The sequence below is a fragment of the Pleurodeles waltl genome, chromosome 4_1, assembly GCF_031143425.1.
Source record: "Pleurodeles waltl isolate 20211129_DDA chromosome 4_1, aPleWal1.hap1.20221129, whole genome shotgun sequence".
Classification (NCBI taxonomy): Eukaryota; Metazoa; Chordata; class Amphibia; order Caudata; family Salamandridae; genus Pleurodeles; species Pleurodeles waltl.
The window spans coordinates 595,573,888-595,595,069 of NC_090442.1; positions in this window are offsets into that span (position 1 = coordinate 595,573,888).

A 21,182-nucleotide genomic window follows, 5' to 3' on the forward strand; every position below is an offset into this window, starting at 1 on the left:
GAACCAGTGTATCAATTTGGCTGTGTGATGCTTCTTCAAGGTGGAACGTCGCAATGCTCCGCAAATGAGCTTGAAGGCACTTTATTCAGCAAGCCTAACTGGGTCCCTTTAGCTGGCTTGCACTCCATTGCGGTCGGCCTGAACTTGTGACTTTGTCCTGGTCTGGCATGACCAGATATCCACAGTTGGCGCTTTATGCTTTTTGGCACTAATTTTACTAAAATCATTAAAATTGAATATGTCCAGTTCTACAGATTATATTTTTGTTGATTTGGTCTTGGTTTACTTCATAAAAATACTCTACTGATTTAAAAAAAAAAAAACATTAACCTGTTCTGTGCCGGGGACGTAACAGTTATGTCCCATGGCACAGTGCTCCTGTGCTGAGGACATAACTATTACATCCTGGTCCTTCCAACCCCTACCACCCCCCCAAGTGATGTCTGATGATGTCAGCGTGCAATTGAGCACTGACCTCATAAGAGGTCGCCTCCAGCGCGATCGGAAGAGAAATGCTTGCATTTCTCTTCTTTTCAGGGGGTGGGTGCAGGTAGGGAGACATGAAAGGAAAGGCCTTTCCTTTCATGTCTTTCTGAACATTTCTGCAGCCTGATTGTAAAGCGATCGGGCTGCAGAAATGCCCACTAGACACCAGGGACTTTGTTTTTTTTGTTATATGACATAAGGGGAGCGACTGATTGGCAAGGGTCACTTCCTAAGGGGGCATTTTTTTAAAGCCTTATCAGCCCCCTCTGGGGGCACATCGGCCTAATTAAATTAAGGGGATCTCACCTAGATACCAGGAATCATTTTTTTTTCTCTATTTTATAGACGTGGGGAGCGACCCCTCAGACAAGGGTCGCTCCCTTGGGAGGCAAATTGTTTTTAGGCCATTTCTGTCCCCCTTGGGGGCAGATCGGCCTATTTTTATTAGGCCAATCTGCCCCCAATGGGGGCAGAAACCACTAGACACCAGGGATTTTTTTTTGCAACAATTTCACTAAAAGGGAGGGACCCCTTAGGCAAGGGTCTCTCCCCTGGGAGGCAATTTTATTTTACGCCATTTTAGCGCCCCTGCCGGGCAGATTGTCAGGAATAAGGCCATGCGCGGGCCAGTTCCCGCCCGGCTCTTTGGCGCTTCATGCGCACCACTTGTCATCCCTTCTTGTTCCAAAGGTAGCCATCAGCGTCGTCTGCTCTGCGGCAAAGCTCATAGAGCTGCAGGTTCAGGACATTGGTGGACAAGATGCACTTATCAGTGCTATTCCATGAAGGGACTACAATTCCCATGATTTTAGAGGCAGCAGCCATCTTGGGGTGTGGCAGGCCTATAAAGCCCAGCCACACCCAAGCACATTGCTCACTATTTTGAAGACTTCGATGCAGTCAGACCTCGTGGGGGTTCCTCTGACGAAGAGCAGATTTCCTGCATGGCAGATGGGCGGCAAATCGGAGTTCCATGGTGAATTCAGATACGAGTAGGTCGTACTCATATCGGTAAGGTCTAGCTGAGCTAAATCTTGAAGGGAGTTGTATTTCCAAAGGGTAAAGCACCCCTTAGCACAACGAACAAAGCGTTTTCAGTTTTCAGAGTAAAGCAGCCTTGGCGCAACGATTAAAGCGCTTCAGAGCACAGAAGTAAAGCGCACCTTAGTACAATGAGCGCTTCAGTCCACATGAGGAAAGCATCCTTGGCACAGTAATTACAGCGCTTCAGTCCACATGAGTAAAGCGTCCTTGGCATGGTAATTAAAGCGCTTCAGTCCACATGAGGAAAGTGGCCTTGGCACGGTAATTAAAGCGCTTTAGTCCACATGAGGAAAACGCCCTTGGCACAACAATCAAAGCGCTTCAGTCCACATGAGTAAAGCGCCCTTAGCACAACAATCAGAGCGCTTCAGTCCACATGAGTAAAGCGCCCTTGGCACAACAATCAAAGAGCTTCAGTACTCATGAGTAAAGCGCCCTTGGCACAACAGTTAAAGCGCTTCAGTCCACATGAGTAAAGCGCCCTTGGCACAGTAATCAAAGCGCTTCAATTCACATGAGTAAAGCGCCCTTGGCACTGCAATCAAAGCGCTCCAGTCCACATGAGTAAAGCACTCTTGGCATGGCAATCAAAGCGCTTCAGTCCACATGAGGAAAGCGCCCTTGGCACAGCAATCAAAGCGCTTCAATCCACATGCATAAAAAGCCCTTGGCACAACAATCAAAGTGATCCAGGCCACATGAGTAAGGCGCCCCTTAGCATAACGAGTGGAGCGCTTCAGATGAAACAAATTAAAGCGCTATCTGGCATAAGGAACAAAGCGCTTCAAGTTCAATGAGTAAAAACTTTCCGGCCTTTATAGTTGTGGATGTTAAAGTATTTTTGGAGATAAGCAAACCATAGTTTTCATTGTTTTTTGGAAAGCATAATATGTGAAAAGCATATTTCATTCTTTGAGATTTTCTAGGTCATGATCAAAGGTTTATGTTATGAATGCATAGATATACAGCCTTGCCATCTCTTGGTTCTGAGGTTGGAGTTTGTTCTTGTTCCATGATTCAAATAAGGGACTTTGCCATCGCTTCAAAAGGGGTCTCCATCTGATATCACGGAGACTCATTTAGTCAAGAGTCTATTGATGAGTTATACTGCTATGAATGAGTAAGTGCATTTTTGTTCTAACCTTTTCTTTTCAGATCTCTCTCCCTGCTGTTCCCTACCCTAATTCCCTTCCCCCCGACTGGCTTCATCATAACTCTGTGCTATAATAGCTTTCTGAGTTGGTGACGCCTGGAGGTGGGCCTTTTGTTCAGCAACGTGCAGATCCCGAGGCAAGGACACTGTGACACAGATTGGCCTATTACTATTAGGCTGATCTGCCCACGGGGGTAGAAACGACTTAGGCACCAGGGATTGGTGTGTTTGTGTTTTATTTGGGGGGCCAGCCCCTTGGGCAAAGGTCGCTCCCCTTGGGGGCTCAATACTGTTGGCCATTTCTGCCCCCCCTTGGAGGCAGATGGGCCTATTTTTGTAAGGCCCATCTGCCACCAAGGGGGGGCAGAAAGCCCAGCAGAGACCAGAGAAGAATTTTGTTCAAAAAAAGAGGGTGGGGGTATGGCCATACACCCACTCCAAATAAATTGGGACAAAGTTGTTCTGCCCACCAGTAGGCAGATGGAGCAATTACCCCCAATCCACTCCCTGGGGGGCAGAAAGCCTACTAGATGCCAGGGAATTTAAAAAAAATAGTGGGGTGGTGGCTACCAACCAGTATGGGCCTGGTTATGTCCCCACCCTAGCTGAAGGGGTAACAGTCTTTCAGCTCTACCCCTTACACTAAAAGATCTAATCCCAATGGCAAGCAAGAGGATATTTGATTATTTGGGGTTTTGGTTTTACATTGGGCCATGAGAACGTATCTAACTCTCAAAATCACCCCACTTGGAATGGTGAAGGCTGCACGTTTTGCACTTACCCACAATGTCCTGCAAACCTCCAACTTTGTTTGAAATCACAAATTTTCCCACATTTGTGTGATGGAATCTTTCAGAATCTGCAGGAATCCATAAAATTCCTACGACCCAGCATTGTCGCATCTATACCAATAAAAATTCAGCCTCACTTCTCAGCCTAAAAACCCTTTTTTTTTTCCAAACTGCCCCTTTGGACCCGCTTTGGTTCCCCCACAATTTCAACATGTTTTTGGCTCTTCCCTGTCACAGACACTTGGCCCACCTACGCAAGTGCAGTATAATTTTTATCGGGAGACTGAGGAGAACATTGTGTGGTAGGATATTTGTGCTGACGCGGGGATCCCACACAGAAATGTGGGGAAAATATAATTTGTTTAGCTAAATTTGAGGTTTGCTGAGGATCTGGGTAAGAAAAAACTGGGGGACCCAGGCAAATTACACCTCCCTGGACTCCCTCTGGTGTCTAGTTTTCAGAAGTGTCTGGGTTTGGTAGGTTTCCCTAGGTGGCTGCTGAGCCCAGGGAGCAAAACGCAAGTGCTCCCCAACCCCCGCAAAAAGGTAGTTTTGTATTTGATAATTTTGATGTGTCCACATAGTGTCTTCGGTCATTTCCTGTCAAGGCCCACCCACACAAGTGAGGTACCAATTTTATCAGGAGATGGGGGAATGCTGGGTAGAAGGAAGTTTGTGGCTCCCCTCAGATTCCAGAACTCTGCATCACCGAAATGTGAGGAAAAGGTGTTTTTTTTGTGCCAAATTTTGAGGTTTGCTAAGGATTCTGGCTAACAGAACCTGCTGAGCGCACCACAAGTTACCCCATTGTGGATTCCCCTAGGTATCTAGTTTTCAGAAATGTCCAGGTTTGCTAGGTTTTCCTAGGTGTCGGATGAGCTACAGGCCAAAATCCACAGCTAGGCACTTTGCAAAAAACAGGTCAGTTTTCTTTGGGAAAATGTGATGTGTCCATGTTGTGTTTTGGGGTATTTCCTGTCACGGGCACTAGGCCTACCCACACAAGTGAGGTACCATTTTTATCAGGAGACTTGGGGGAATGTTGGGTGGAAGGAACTTGGTGCTGCCCCTCAGATTCCAGAACTTTCTATCACCAAAATGTGAGGAATAAGTGTTTTTGTTTGCTAAATATTGAGGTTTGCAAAGGATTCCTGGTAACAGAACCTGGTGAGAGTGCCACAAACTACCCCAACCTGGATTTCCTTAGGCGATGAGTTTTCAAAAATGAACAGGTTTGGTAGATTTTTCTAGGTGCCGGGTGACCTAGAGACCAAAATCCACAGCTAGGCACCTTCCAAAAAACGCGTCAGTTGTCAATGCAAAAATTTGATGTGTCCACGTTGCGTTTTGTGGCATTTCCTGTTGTGGGCACTAGGCCCACACACAAAAGTGAGGTACCATTTTTATTGGGAGACTTGGGGATATGCTGGGTGGAAGGAAATGTGTGGCTCCTCTCAGATTCCAGAACTTTGTATCACCGAAATGCGAGGAAAAAGTGTTTTTCTTTTGCCAAATTTTGAGGTTTCAAAGGATTCTGGGTAACAGAACATGGTGAGACCCCCCAAGTCTCCCCATCCTGGATTTCCCTAGGTGTCTAGTTTTAAAAAATGCACAGGTTTGGTAGGTTTCCCTATGTGCCGGCTGAGCTAGAGGCCAAAATCCACAGCTAGGCACTTTCCAAAAAACACATCCGATTTCAATGTAAAAATGTGATTTGTCCATGTTGCATTTCCTGTTGCGGGCACTAGACCTACCCATACAAGTGAGGTTCCATTTTTATCTGGAGGCTTGGGGGAACACAGAATAGCAGAACAAGTGTTGTTGCCCATTGTCTTTCTCTAAAATATTTCCTTCCAAATGTAAGATAGTGTGTAAAGAAGACATCTATTTGAGAAATGTCCTGTAATGTGCATGCTAGTATGGGGACCCCAGAATTCAGAGATGTGAAAATAACCACTGCTTCTCAACACCTTATCTTGTGCCCATTTTGGAAATACAAAGGTTTCCTTGATATCTATTTTTCACACTTTATATTTCACCAAATGAATAGCTCTATACCCGGTATACAATGAAAACCCATTGCAAGGTGCAGCTCCTTTATTTGCTCTGGGTACCTAGGGTTCTAGATGAACCTACAAGTTGTATATATCCTGGCAACCAGAAGAGTCCAGTACACGTAACGGTATATTGCTTTTAAAAATCTGCCATAGCTAAAAAAAGTTATACAAGAAAACATGGACAGAAATGGCTCTTTTTTCACCTCAATTTCAAAACTTTGTTTTATATTAGCTGTTACTTTCTGTAGGAAAACCTTGAAGGATCTACACAAATGACCCCTTGCTAAATTCAGAATTGTGTCTCTCAGCACCATTATTGAACACCTGGGTATGGGCAGGCGTTAGGGGACCTGTGGGCCTTTTTCCATGGTCAGAGTCCATGGAAAGAGCCCACAGGTGTCCTTCCCTGGCCCCATGGACACCCCCACCCACACCAGAGGGACATCACAGGATGGGGGACCCATCCCAAAGAAGTCCCGGTAAGTATATACATTTTTTTTATTCCTACTTAGGGACCCTGACTTGGGGCCCCCGGCAAGGCACTGGCCCCAAAAGCCATGCCCAGGGGACATTTGTCTCCTGGGCATGGTAATTGGGGTGGTGGGCATGGCTCCTGTCTTTACTAAGACAGGAGCCATGTTCACGGGGGTTGTACGGCAGGAAATAGAGTTACACTGCTTAGAGGCATTTTTTTGCCTCTAAACAGTGTAGCGCCATAATTCAGCAGACAAGCTCCGGTTTCCCCTACGCCTCCCCCACCCGGTTAGCATCCTTTACAATGACGCTAACAGGGCATTAGCGCCGGCTAGCACCACTCCATAAATATGGCACCTGGCTGGCATCCTGGAATGACGCAGTTTTGCGTGTAAAAGTATAAATATGGCCCTCAGGTCCTGGCATCAGCAGCAGACCTCACAAATAATAGCTTAATCTTGCCCTTCTCTTCCTGGCCCAACATGAGGGGAGAAGAGAACAGATGAGGCATGCCTAAGGCCTGGACGGTTCTCTTTATATAACCCAGCCTTGTGATATTCAGCCTATTATCTATTATCACAATTTAAGCAATCTGAGATCACTTCTCGATTAAGGGACATGTGTGGATTGCTCCAGACCGCCAACCATAAAAGAAGCAGGGCAACTTAGATGTGATCGTCTAAGAATAATAAGCCCAACTCTTGGTGAATAAAGGAATGTGAGCTGTCTGGGCTAAGACCCAACCATCTTCTACAGAAGCGGTCCTCCGCCTGTTGAAGTTTTGAGCAGTCCTGATATCCCCATATGGCAGTGCCATAGGTAAAAAGTGGTAAATACTTGAGTCTGTAGACCTCCAACAAAGACAGTACAGGTTTTCTCCTCACCCTTTCTGCCAGCGCATTACTCAATTTTTGTCCTGGTGTAAATGATATCTCACTGACATGGACTTGAGCAAAATCTTGTACACACACTTGTTTGAGCTTGCAAGTTATTGTGTGTATCCATTGTCCATGCTCCTATTAGATGGAATAACCACAGCAATTTACAAAAGCTGGGAGCCGGGCCTATTTTACCATGCTCACAGGCACGGTTGTGTAATAAGATGTTTTGTCTCACTGTGCTCAGGATTTAATCAATCAATCAATCAATCACATTTATAAAGCGCGCTACTCACCCATAAGGGTCTCAAGGCGCTGGGGGGGAGGGGGTCAGTGCTCGAAGAGCCAGGTCTTGTGCTGCCTTCTGAAGGGGAGGTGTTCGGGTATGGCGCGAAGGTGACTGGGCAGGGAGTTCCAGGTCTTCGCTGCCAGAAAAGAGAAGGATTTTCCTCCGGCGGTGGTTTTGCGGATGCGGGGAACGGCTGCCAAGGCCTGACCGGTGGAGCGCAGAGTGCGCGGAGGAGTGTAGAAGGAGACGCGGGAGTTGATGAGTTTGGGTCCGAGGTTGTAGAGGGCTTTGTGTGCGTGGGTGAGGAGTCTGAAGGTGATCCTCTTGTTGACCGGGAGCCAATGGAGTTTTCTCAGGTGTCCGGAGATGTGGTGGTGGCGAGGTATGTCCAGGATGAGTCGTGCTGCGGCGTTCTGGATCCGTTGAAGTTTCCTCTGCAGCTTGGTGGTGATGCCGGCGTACAGAGTGTTCCCGTAGTCCAGGCGGCTGGTGACGAGGGCGTGGGTGACGGTCTTCCTGGTGTCGATGGGGATCCAGCGGAAGATCTTGCGGAGCATGCGGAGGGTGTTGAAGCACGCTGAGGTCACCGAGTTGACCTGTCTGGTCATCGAGAGGGAGGAGTCCAGGATGAAGCCGAGGTTGCGTGCGTGGTTGGTCGGTTGGGGAGTGCTGCCTAGGGCGGGGGCCACCAGGAGTCGTCCCATGCGGAGGGGGTGGGGCCGAGGATGAGGACCTCCGTTTTGTCTGTGTTCAGTTTCAGTCGGCTGTCTGTCATCCAGGTCGCTACTTCCTTCATGCCGTCGTGCAGTCTAGTCCTTGCTGATGTGGGGTTGTTGGTGAGGGATAAGATGAGCTGGGTGTCGTCGGCGTAGGATATGATGTCGAGTCCGTGTTTGCGTGCGATGTTTGCCAGGGGGGTCATGTAGACGTTGAATAGGGTGGGGCTGAGGGAGGATCCTTGGGGTACGCCGCAGATGATCTCCGTGGCTGCGGATCTGAAGGGGGGGAGGCGGACTCTCTGGGTCCTTCAACCTTCCAGCTGCACAATAGTGTACACCAATGTATGCGAATAGTTGTTTCTTAAATGATCCCTTGGCAGGCAATTACACAGTACACCTAGGGTAGGATCAGCAGATTTCTCAGGAATTTTCAAACTGAGGAGTTAGTGTGAAACACCAAATTGAGCAATTAGGACAGGGCTTCACTACAAGGAACAGAGTTACATAGAAAGTTGCCAATAATCAATTTAGATCGATCTGCCTAATATACAAAAGTCCATCCCTTCTCTTTCGAAAATATTATTAGAAATAGTCTCATAAATACGTTCTGGTATGAACTTAGGACGTCTGATTCGGCCTACTGTGGGAATCTCTGTATAAACCTAATGCTGCTAAAGTTGTTATTGTGGCCTTTCTATACACTGTCTCCCGCTCTTTTCTTTGACATTTATAAATGAAATGCCTTACAGCTCCACAGTTTGTGTCATATAACACCTAATCTTGCGTGAAAAAACATTGCAAGTTCCCTGCATCCAGGTGTGAGTGTCTGACTGTTTTGGCAGTGGTTCCCGAAACAAAAAGGAGAGTGACACCATGGGATTTATTTACTTATGAGTGTAATGTTTGGCACTGAAGCACTTGAGGTTTCTAAGAACAGCCATACTTGCATCTATCGAAGGACCTGTGATAGATAACCACCAATGGCACATGAGCTGGCATCTGTAGCCAAGGTTCGTGGACATGGCTCTTGCTCCTCTACTTGTGTGATCCTGCCATACAAAGAAGGCACATACACCATAGCAGCACTTGTGGCAAAAGAAGGCTATATGACCTCTTTGGGTGTCAGCACGGATATTGTGAATAACACTTTTTAAAAGCATCATTGCTGCAACGTCTGAGACTACTTCTGCCACCCAAGGATGTGCAGCCTGCAAACAATGATGTCTGGCACTGTTAAGTGCGGGTACCACTTAGTCCCCGCATTTAGACATTTGAATGTTATCCATTTACCTGTGGAAACACTGGATAAGTTTCATCAGCTCCCCCCAGCTGGGAAATAGTTCAGTCACTTCACTGACATGCACCATGTACACCAAGATCCAAAGAATAAACTATCATCCTCAGCGGAGCAGAAGGCATTTGAAGACACCAATTTGCTCAGTCGAATCCAGCATATTGCTGGGGATTCACCATGCATAGTGATCAACAAAGCATGTCTAATCATCAAAAGCTCTTCATTCTATATGCTTCAAACATCATTATCCTATAATTACAAACCTAGCTCAACATTTTTCTACTGAAAGAAAATCTTCAAACTTGAACCTCTCAACCAGAAGTATGTGCCAGTGAACTTAAGGGTAATTCTGCTATTCTTGCAAGGAATATAAAACTTCTGGAAGTCATTGTCCTAGAGGGACTAGAGAGATTCTTGATGTCAGCTCCATGTGTCAAAAATATTAACATTGACTTTCCAAATAGCAGAGACAACAAATGAGCAGTCGTTTGTTGACAGGGCCTCTGATCACCAACAGCCAGCACTAGGGTTGGACTAGCACAGAAATGGGCACGGCCACCGAAATGAAAGTGGGACCCATTAGCGAATCAGACAGCTAAAAAAAAGTGTTCCCACATTTGAAAATCAAGGCAGTTTTCAACTTGTAAAGACAAGCTATATATGAGCAAGATATGGACAACTGCATGCATTTGTGCATTTGTGCTTGCTGTGTGCAACATTTGTGATAATACGAGGGAGATTTTTTAGTAATAGTGAAAACATAAGTTTATTTAGATCTTAGTCTATCAAACTGTGAAATACTATTTCATGATATTCAACCTAAAAGTTACATAAAACTGACCTGTGCCATCAAAGCCAATAAATACCTATCCACCGTACAAATTAGATCCAAAAATTGCATATTATATCAAAATCGAATGGAATCCATTTTAGCCATCATCCCATATTTGATAAGAGCCAGTTTTCAAAATTAACACCTTAAAGATATAAAATACAAGCAATCCATCAGAACATGAACAGTAGAGCTGCACATCTTTAACCCACAGTAGCTGTCTCTGTCCCAAATGGCTTTGACGACACCTCATTGTGCATAGGCTGCGTTCAGCCTTCCTCGACGTTTCAATATTGCTATTCACATTGAAGGATTTGGTATATCAGCGAGGTATTGATACATCGTTACATTGTGCTATAATTCTCATAATCAAAGAGAAAAACCATAAAACAGGCCCACCCTCAGACTTGTAACACGAGTCTTTCGGGCCCTGTCAGATTGTCCTATAGACCAGTCCAACCGTGGCTAGGACACTGTCAGAATAGGGAAAAGAAGTGCAATTTTTTTTAAAAAAGAGACTGGTCTCCTCCATCTATTTACCAAGGTTTGGAACAACATCCCCAACATCACAATGAAGCGACAGTCCACTTCTGCTTTGTGGACCCAGCTACCCCTCCAATCACATGTTGACTGTATCCTTCTCTTTGACCCTGTAGGACAGTCCACTGCCTTTCAGTTAGGTATGTGCTATGCAATGTCCATATACATAAATACAGGTATTTGGCACTTTAATAATAGGTGCTATTATTATCCAACCGCATAATACCCCTATCAACAACCTCAGAAGGATTAAAGTATGAGAACTTCGTTCTCAGGAATACACAGAAACGGGAGCTGTAATAGCGCAATTTCAGTTTGTAATAACGTGACTCAGTATTTTGAGGGTTTGATTTCTGCAGTGAAGTGACGAGACTGACACACCGGATTGATTAATTAAGGTAATCCACAAAGTTTATTGCCACGAACAAGTACGTCTCCTTCCTTCTTGCCAGTCACATCCAACTCCCCCAACCGAACCGCCGCTCTCGCTCCCACATTCCATTCCAAAACTCCACGGCACCATGACAACATAACACATCATAACACATCTCCCTCCTTTCTGAAAATCTAACAAAACTAAAACAAATATGCTAGTACCAAACATATACTCTGTAAAGTGTACATAACAAAAACATGACGAATATAACATTACGTTCATTTGAGTTGAACATAGTCTTCCAAGTAACGAGGTGGTTTCTGAGACCTTTGACTTCGATAGCTCCCATTTAAACCTGGAGTGCAATCACCAGGATTAACATCACATCTTTGAGAAAGATTGCTTCCAGAATGGTCTTCGGGAACTCTACTCTTGGACGTACAGCCCAATTCCTCATCACTCATCATCATAAAATTGTTGCCACTCGACACGTCACGCATCAGTCTCACATCTCTATCACTCCCTTTTTGATATAATGCTACTCTCCGTCTATTCCATTTGTTACCATTCTCTACCACCACATACTCTTTACACGCTTGCCTGACTTTGAATGGACCCATAAATTTTTAAAGACCACCAGATAACCTTCCTCGTTTGATTTTCACCCAATCCCCTTCGACTACATCACTTTTTTTTTCCATTTCGCTTTTAACTTCAACAGTCTTGGGGTAACCATACAACATCCAAGCAGGGGTTAATTTCGAACCAGGTTTCCTGCCTCTCATCATTTCAAACGGAGAACAATCTGTTGCTTGTTAATGGTGGTGCGATGAGCCCAAACCATATCCTCCACCATTTTCGTCACATCTTTCTCACTTTGAAGGGCCATAAGAATGGTACCTTTCACCAAACGATTTATTCTTTCCACAATTCCATTAGCCCGAGGATTGTATAAAGCAGTGCGGTGATGAATAATCCCCTGACTGTCAAGAAACTCCCTCATCTCCCTTGATGTAAGTTAGGTCCCATTGTAAGTTATCAAAATACGCGGAATACCCTCTTCAAGAAAAACTCAGTTTAAAGTGTCAATGGTACTTCTCGTCGTGATGTCCCGCAGGAATTTGACTATGATCCATCTTGAAAGAACATCAACCATGACTAAAGCATTTTGAAAATTATTCCTTATGCCATGAATAGGACCAATAAAATCTAAGCAAACAGCACTCCAAGAAGAACCTGGGTCTTCTATGTGCCCACACACACTCGTGGCTCCAGTTTTTAATCTTTTTTCACTTTCCTTGCAAACCACACAATCTTCCACCCATTTAGAAATCGAATCGTCCTTGCCAGGCCACCAAAAATTCTCTCTAACTCTTTTTTTTTTGTCAAAGTCTGCCCCAGATGACCCTCATGAGCCAATGCAAAAATCTTCCTTCTGATACCCTCTGGAGGTACAAATTTGTTATTCCTCATTAATAGCTTCCCATTAATTAATGTCAATTCATCAACTAATTTTACATAAGGTCGCACTGCTATACTGACTGCACTCTCTCTCCTTTTTCCCCTTAAAACCATATGTACCACTTCACTCAATATAGTATCCTTCTCCATACACCGCTCCCAATCTTCAGCCCCAAAGGTGCCAGCCCCACAGTCTACCACATCAGACAGCCAAGCTACCGCACCTTCTTCATCTCCACAAACCACTTGTTTGTCATTGACATCTTCACACTCCAACGGCAACCTAGATAAACAGTCCGCTTGAGAATTTCTCCAACCCAGAATGTGTTCAATCACAAATTTATACTCCTGCAACTTGGAGGCTAGTCTAGCTAATCTGGCAGAGCCCTTACCTGCCCCACCTGGACTTAAGATTTTTAGTAGGAGTTTGTAATCAGATCGCAACGTAAACTGTATGCCCCATAGAAAGGTTCTAAAATGCTCCACAGACCAAGTAGCCGCTAACGCCTCACGCTCAATCACGGAATAGTTACGTTCACTCTCCGTTAGGGAGCGCGAAGCAAAAGCTACTGTTACTTCTCTCTTGCCAACCACTTGCGACAACACTGCTCCTACGCCACACGCACTAGCATCCACAGTTAAAATCGTCTTGCGAAGTGTGTCAAAAGGTGTTAATATCCCTGCATTACAAATCTCTTGTTTCACCGTGTCAAACGCATGCTGTTGATCAGGCTCCCAGTTAAAACTATTACCTTCACGTAACAGTTTCCGCAGGCACTCTGTTTTCATCGCAAAGTTTTCTACAAATTTGCTGTAATATTCACTGAGTCCCATAAAAGAACGCAGTTGTTCTTTGTCACATGGAACAGGTACAGACTTAATAGCCTTTAACAAGTCTTCCTTGGGTTTAACCCCACCGCCAGAAATTGTGTGGCCCAAGTATTCTATTTCCTCAACCAAAAAGTTACATTTGTCTTTCCTCAATGTTAACCCTGCTTCTCTGAGTATGCGCAACACATCTCTGAGAACTAAATTGTGCTCAGTTTCTGTCTGACCAAAAATCAGGATGTCATCCTGAAAAAATATTATGTTTTCGTACCCCTCTAAAGACATGTGACATTGCTCGTTGGAAAACACTGGCGGCTGAAGACAGTCCAAAAGGCATCCTGGTGAATTGGAAAGTGCCTTCCATAGTTATAAATGCTGTAAACTGCCTGGAATCTTCATGCAACCTAATCTGATGGTATGTACTCTTGAGATCTAACTTAGAAAATAATTTTCCTCCCTTAAGCAATAACAAGAGTTCATTTATATTAGGTAGGGGAAACACATCAGTCACCACAAATTGGTTCACACTTCTCAAATCCACACAGAAACGAAGTTTTCCATCACATTTCTTGGTTATAACAACTGGAGAAATCCAGGAAGACGCCTCTACAGGTTCGATGATACCCTCTTTCATCATGTCATCTAGCATTTTCTTCACTTCACTCCTAACTACTATGGGCACCCTCCTAACCCTGTGTTTCACAGGCACGGCTCCTTTTTGTAAAATTATTTTGTGTACATACCCTTTCAACTCACCCAACCTTTCTCCAAAAACATCTTTCGCATCACTTAAAATTTCCTCTAGACCATCACTTAAAATTTCCACCATCAACACCTTCTCCACAGAATGAGGATCAATAACAATATGTAAGTCATATTGATGAGTCCAACCTAATATGGGAGGACCACTATCAGCTACATATACTTTCCCTTCAATGCTCCTTGACTTAAATAGAATGGGTGAAACAAAATATCCTAATACGTTGATCTTTGATCCATGATACCCTCTAGGGTTGATGTCCTTGGGTAACAATGGCACCTCAGACCACATTGACCTTGGTACAATGGTATATAATGAGCCCGAGTCTACAATCAACTCTACACTTCTGCCCAAAATAGAAAAAATACCCCTTGGTCTCACTTCTCGCTTTACATCAGTTTCATTTGAGCACACCATGAGTACACGATCCTCCAATCTATTCTCCTCTGCAAAAGATTCAGTCGTAGCCACACGCATTCTATACATATCCTTGCACATTCGCACAAAATGCCCTTTGCGACCACACTTTCTACACTCCTTGTTTAGTGCATAACACCACTTGGCATCATTGTTGTGAGCAGAACTCCCACACCTGGAGCATCCTTTTGGTTTGGCTGGTTTACCCTCATATACAGGTTGTTTACCAACTACGCTGCTATTCTTAGAAGCCAAATTTTTCTTTGAAACAAGTGCTACCTCCCCCTCTCCCGAGATGATGTCCTTTTTACTAATTTCCTTCATGCATTGTTCCGATTCTTCAACAATTTTGGCTATGCCAATTGCATCCTTAAGAGACGGGTTTTTCGCCGCCCATAAGCGCTCCTGAGTTTTTTTGCTCCGACAATGTACTATAAGATGGTCTCGAATCAGTTCATCCGTCATAGCACCAAATTTGCACTTCACTGAAAGTTCTCGTAAGCTTGAAATAAAATCATCTAGTGACTCTCCTTCTCTCTGTGGTCTGGTGTAGAATTTATATCGTGACATGACGATGTTCTCTTCTTTAGAAAATCTCTTCTCCAAGCGTAATTTTGCTTCATCAAAAACATTCTGCGAAGGTTGACCATCATCATCGCAAATTTCAGGTAAATACTTATATATGTGATGAGCTTCCTTACCAATAGTACTTAATAATTAAGCTTTTTTTCTCAAAGGTGAAAAGTTTTGTCCATCCAAAGCTAATAGATAATTGTCAAATAAATCTATCCACTCCTCCCACTGAATGGCTAGTTGTCCATGCAGATCTAACAAGGTAGGAGGTAAATTGATAGAGGAAGCCATAGACATATTACAATGTGTTATATAGTCCACCTTCAGTTTCTACACTTACACAGAAGTATAGCTGCTAAAGTACTTTCCTCTAACAAGAGGTTCTTATTGCAGAAAGAAGAAAAAAAAAACCAAAAAAAAAAAACCAATGCAGCCGAGTTTCGTCGCTAGGTGACTGCCGTCGGAAATTAAAAAAAATATATACTGACTGCGCATGCGCGCTCTCAATGCGAGCTGCTCCGTCCAAAAATACCAACACAGGGACCTCACCTGAATCGTATACACCGAAGGATCCCCTCACAAGTTCAAAAGTGGCACCGGTCACCGGCCTCAACCACTGCGACTCCAACCAAGCTCTCTCCTCAAATTCGCCGCTCGTCAAACTCCGGTTCCTTCCATCAGCTGACCGCGACTCGGAGCACGTCTTGTTCGAGTGTCAGCGCGTCACGGATGTGACTGGATCACAATCCCACGCTCGTCGCCAAAATGAAGTGACGAGACTGACACACCGGATTGATTAATTAAGGTAATACACAAAGTTTATTGCCACAAACAAGTACGTCTCCTTCCTTCTTGCCAGTCACATCCAACTCCCCCAACCGAACCGCCGCTCTCGCTCCCACATTCCATTCCAAAACTCCACGGCACCATAACAACATAACCCATCATAACATGCAGCTTGTAATGCGAATAACAAAGTAAGTACACAGGCATTCAACACTTCTAAAGGTGCACATGTGTGGAATGTGTGCTGCCTGAGTATAAACATTTCTCCACGTTTTATCAAGTGAGCTTTTGAGTCTGAATCGATATTTACACATCTTGTCAGACACCAAACATTTCTTGGACATCCCTGTACAAATGTCCAGCCTAGTAAGTAAGGATGGCAGGTAAGAGAGAAGCAACAAAGCGAGCTCACACCAAAGCAGAGCAGTGTGTATGTCTGCACACAGGCATCGCCTGACAGACTATACTTATGGCCTAATTATGAGTCTGGAGGTCGCTAGACCGCCAGACTCACAGCAGCGGTCTGGACAGCTGCTGCTGTGGTGATCTGACCACCAAATTGCAACCCTGGCATTCCGAACACCAGGGTACCGCTGTCTGTGCCGGGATTGGTGATCCTGATCGGCTGACATTGGGTGCAGGTTGCAATCAGCCTGCTGATTACAACCTGGCTCTCCACCAGTGTTTTCCTGGTGGTTTCACTGCCATGAAAAGGCTGGCAGTGAACAGGTGCAGGTGGCCATACGGGGTCCCATGCACTGCCCATGTCCGTGGCATGGGCAGTGCAGGAGTCCTCCTGCCCAGCACCCTCATAAAGCGCACTGTTTGCTGTGCTGTGCAGACAGTGCGCATTACGAGGGTGCTGATGCCCCCTGCGGGTGGCAGCATGCTCCCACCACTTTCCTGCTGGACTGACCTGCAGAAACCTTGGTTTCTGCCCATCAGCCCAGTGGGAAAGTCATAATGGCGCTGGAGGGGAGGTAGCCACTACAGTAGTGGTCACCCTGTCTGGAGTTTGGTGGACGGGTGTTCCCGTCCGCCAAACTTGTAATCAGGACCTTAATCTGTGGGTCACTAGTGGAGTTTCTTTGTGTGGGTTCTCTCAAAGCAATGTGCCATAGTAAACAATTTGCATATGATAACCATTGCTTCAGGTCTTAATCTCTCTGAAGCCATTGCACTTGTACTCATTAATAACGTATTAGAGCTTGCAAGTCAAATCTGTAATGATGATCAAATTAGCAGCGGGTCCTGTACCTTGCTTGAAGAAAACCATAATTTGAATTTTGTCCATGCCTTCCAGCTGTATGGGAACTGAGGTCCTGGGAGCAGTGTAAGCAGTGTCAGCAACTGTGGCGGCTGCGTTAAAGGAGTGGTTAAAAGGAACAAAACATTCTGTAACTAGTTTGTAGGTCTTTCGCCGTGAGGTAGTTGCACATAAAATAATACAAAGGTCATGCATGAAAAATAAATGCAAGTGTAATGAATCAGTGAAGAATTCACTGTTTTATGGTATGAAACCTTAATTAGTTCATTTCATCACGGCAGATAAAGGTGTGTCTGTGTGTGTGTGTGTGTGTAAACAGAGTCACAGAACTGAATCAGGGTTGTGCAGTGGGGAATAGTGACTTGTGTATTTATAGGTCTACAAGGTTTCAACCTGTGACAGAAAACATGTAAATATGTAAGTCATTACCTCAAAATTGCATTATACACAATATAAGATATGCTACCACCAAATACGCAAAAAGCTTTAGCATTTAAGATAAGACTTAAATATATATATATATTTTCGTAATGTGAACTCACTCTGTACCTACTGCACTCCAGAACTCAGCTGTTAATGCCTTTGCATTACCTCTCAAATTAATAAGGTTCAGATTTACTAACGTTTTGCGCTGGGTTTGCATCACAAAAGTGATACAAACCTGTGTAAAATGTTTATTTTGGATTTACTTTCCAGCAAGCTGGAAAGTTGCCGGAAAGTAATGTAAAGCAGTGCTTTGCATTGCTTTGAGCAAAGGGGTGTTCGATGGGTGGTACATGGGCGTTCCCATGCAATCACCATTGGTATTTGATGTAGAGCCCTACCTACTAACAATAGTAGAAACTGATTTGTGCCAAGAAATAATGCCTTTTTGAAGCTGGCATTACTTGCAGGTATACTGCACTCTACAGCACACATTAAAATTGGGAACATGTTTAATATTAGTCTAAACACAGTATTTTGCACTGGAAGGATATATTTCCAGTACAAACCTATGCTAGACATGACACAGTCATCTTTGCTCTATTGTGAAAAGGTCTGTACATGGACTATGCAGCGTGATTGTATGCCACCGCTAAAGGGAGAGCTGACAGCTCAATATCTTAGTAAATATGACACTTTCCTGCTCTCTTCCTCTCCGCGTTGTGTGACATCTTTGTAAATCTGCCCCCTTTTGTCATCATGAAGTTTAAAGTGGTCTCACGAATTAAAGCATATACTGGTTCCCAGGCAGACTTAACATTTGCTGATTAACTAATTTACATATCTTTCAGGTAACAGGCACAGTGGCAAGAAGGCTTGTTCCCTCTTCAGCTCTCTGTTGACTCCCGCTACTTTGGATTCACAGAATAGGAGACCCCTACCGTACCCCTACTTAAACCTATGATTCTTCACAACTATTTTTCTTAATTAATTTATGTCATTTCGTCACAACGTTCATTTTGATTGAACAAATAACATTACCAAAGTGTATTTTACAGCGTTTTTATTGATTCAAAATGTTCTCCAGTTCTGTCGGAGAGGTGCTTCCCTGGATCTCTCTCTGTGTCAGCTTCTGACCTGCAAATTTACCATTTTAGTGCGACACACACCGCCTACTATTTACATTGTCTCTGTTTCACCATGCTACTACACTTCAGCCACAATTGGCTAGAAAGGGAGCAACTCTAATACATTTTAAGTAGCTCATGGTTGGAACATGCATTTATTCATTGTATTTCTTTGTTTTAATATTTATGTAGTGCAGACCTCGCCAAATTCGTAGCAGAGTGCTTTACATATAAGAACAGAGAAATGCAGGGTCAGTAAATAGACATGACAAGGGAGAGACTAATTAGTAGAGGAGATAAGATTTAGGGCCATATTTATACTTTTTGACGCCAAACTGCGCTAACGCAGTTTTGCTCCAAAAAAAATTATCGCCGGCGCTGTCTGGTGTGCATTAAAAAAAACGACGTACACCAGGCAGCGCCGGCGTAGGGGGAAAATGGCGTATGGGCGTCCACAAATGGTGCAAGTCAGGCTGAGGCAAAAAAATCGCCACAACCCGATTTGCGCCATTTTTTTAAGACGCCCATCCCCCATTGAAATGACTCCTGTCTTAGCAAAGACAGGAGTCATGCCCCCTTGCCCAATGGCCATGCCCAGGGGACTTCTGTCCCCTGGGCATGGTCATTTGGCATAGTGGCATGTAGGGGGGCACAAATCAGGCCCCCCTATGCCACCCAAAAAAATACAAAATAAAACTTACCTGGACTTACCTTAATGTCCCTGGGGTGGGTCCCTCCATCCTTGGGTGTCCTCCTGGGGTGGGCAAGGGTGGCAGGGGGTGTCCCTAGGGGCAGGGGAGGGCACCTCTGGGCTCATTCTGAGCCCACAGGTCCCTTAACGCCTGCCCTGACCCAGGCGCTAAAATCCGGCGCTAATGCGGGTTTTTTAGACCCGCCCGGGAGTATAAATACGACGCATTTGCATCGGAGTCATTTTTTAAGACGGGAACGCCTACCTTGCATATCATTAACGCAAGGAAGGTGTTCACGCAAAAAAATGACGCTAACTCCATGAACTTTGGCGCTAGACGCGTCTAACGCCAAAGTATAAATATGGAGTTAGTTTTGGGTCAAATTTGCGTCGAAAAAAACGACGCAAATTCGGCGCAAACGGAGTATAAATATGCCCCTTAATACGGTAAGTATTTAGGTCTCTGTGAAAGTAGAATAGATATGGTACATTTCTGATATCATTCGAAAATAAGTTCAAATGTCTGCAAATCCTGAAAAACATTTTAAGACGTTTATTCACTTTGCTAGACAGATCTCCTTGTGAGTGTTTTCTGATTCTTAAATGATGGGTTTCTTTGACATACCATGTAGGCAAGAAACGTAATACTGATTTAGAATCAATTACATTATCTTGTTTCACTGGGGAAATCAATATCCTTGCATACTTGACTCAACACTGAATGAGTGCTTTGCTACTGTTGATCAAGTATAATTGTGCTGTAGTGTCAGACAATTACACAGATATACATTTAATGTCAATCAATGTCTATCAACCCCCTTACCTATTGAAAATCACCTCAGAAATCATTTTTAAAATTCTGCCTCATACTTTTTTGTTCTTTTATATTCATCAAAAGTTCTGCTTTGTAGCACTTGTGCATCTTAGATAGGACCTTGCTGTTTAAGTGGGCGTTACTACCCTTGTTGGCAGACTGTCCTACCGTGATTGTGACAGTTCTACTGTTGAAACCAGCTTAGACGTTTGTACCTGCTCTCTTCTTACGAACTTTGAGCCACATTGCAGAAACACTAGACTGTTGCTAAAATGTGCTAATCTATTCATGCCACAGTATCTTCTTCTTTAATAGGGAATGGAGAAAACATAATTTTTACTATTGAAGAAATTTATTCTAGAACATGTGGTTCATCACTGTGCCATCTGATGGTGGTGTCAAAGTTCCTCAAAATACCTGAAAATTCGCCTTTTATCAGTAATTGGGGTAGTTCTCCAGCAGGTACAATTATATTTTGCCTGGAGCTCTGACAGTGTGTTTATCTTTAGCTTCTCACTTCTTCAGTCCTATCTATTTTGTATATCGTCATTCACATAAAATAACAGTCCATCTCTTCTTCCTACTCTCGTGTGCTCCTTCACTGTCAACTTCGACTACCTCCCCTCATCATGCATCCAGTTTCACTTTAACTGTTGGCTGTATAATTGGTTTTAAAAATGTACCTGTTTGTACGGAATTTGGTATAGCGCTAAAGTATTGTGGTTTCTTGTACATGCACCGATACCCTCGGGTCAGGTGCACTTTAGAAGATTGCAAAAATAAACAAATGTTGAGATAGAAGTGGAGGTGGTTTGAAGAGATTGCATCCAATTTGCAATTTGAGTGCATTCTTGTCAGTCTTACTTCTGTGAGGGAGACTGATTTTATACAGACTGTGAAAAAAATTGCAAAACCACCTACAATAGCATTCCCGCAGCCAGTATGCAAAAGGGCCACAGTTTGTACTCCTGTTATAAAGTGCTCGACTAGAATCATCAGTTTGGTTCATGTAGGGGTGAAGTTTGCAGCAGACAGTTCTAAAGATATTTCACAAAGTGATGTTGCATTTACATAAGTATCTAGTATCTCTGACAATTTTGGG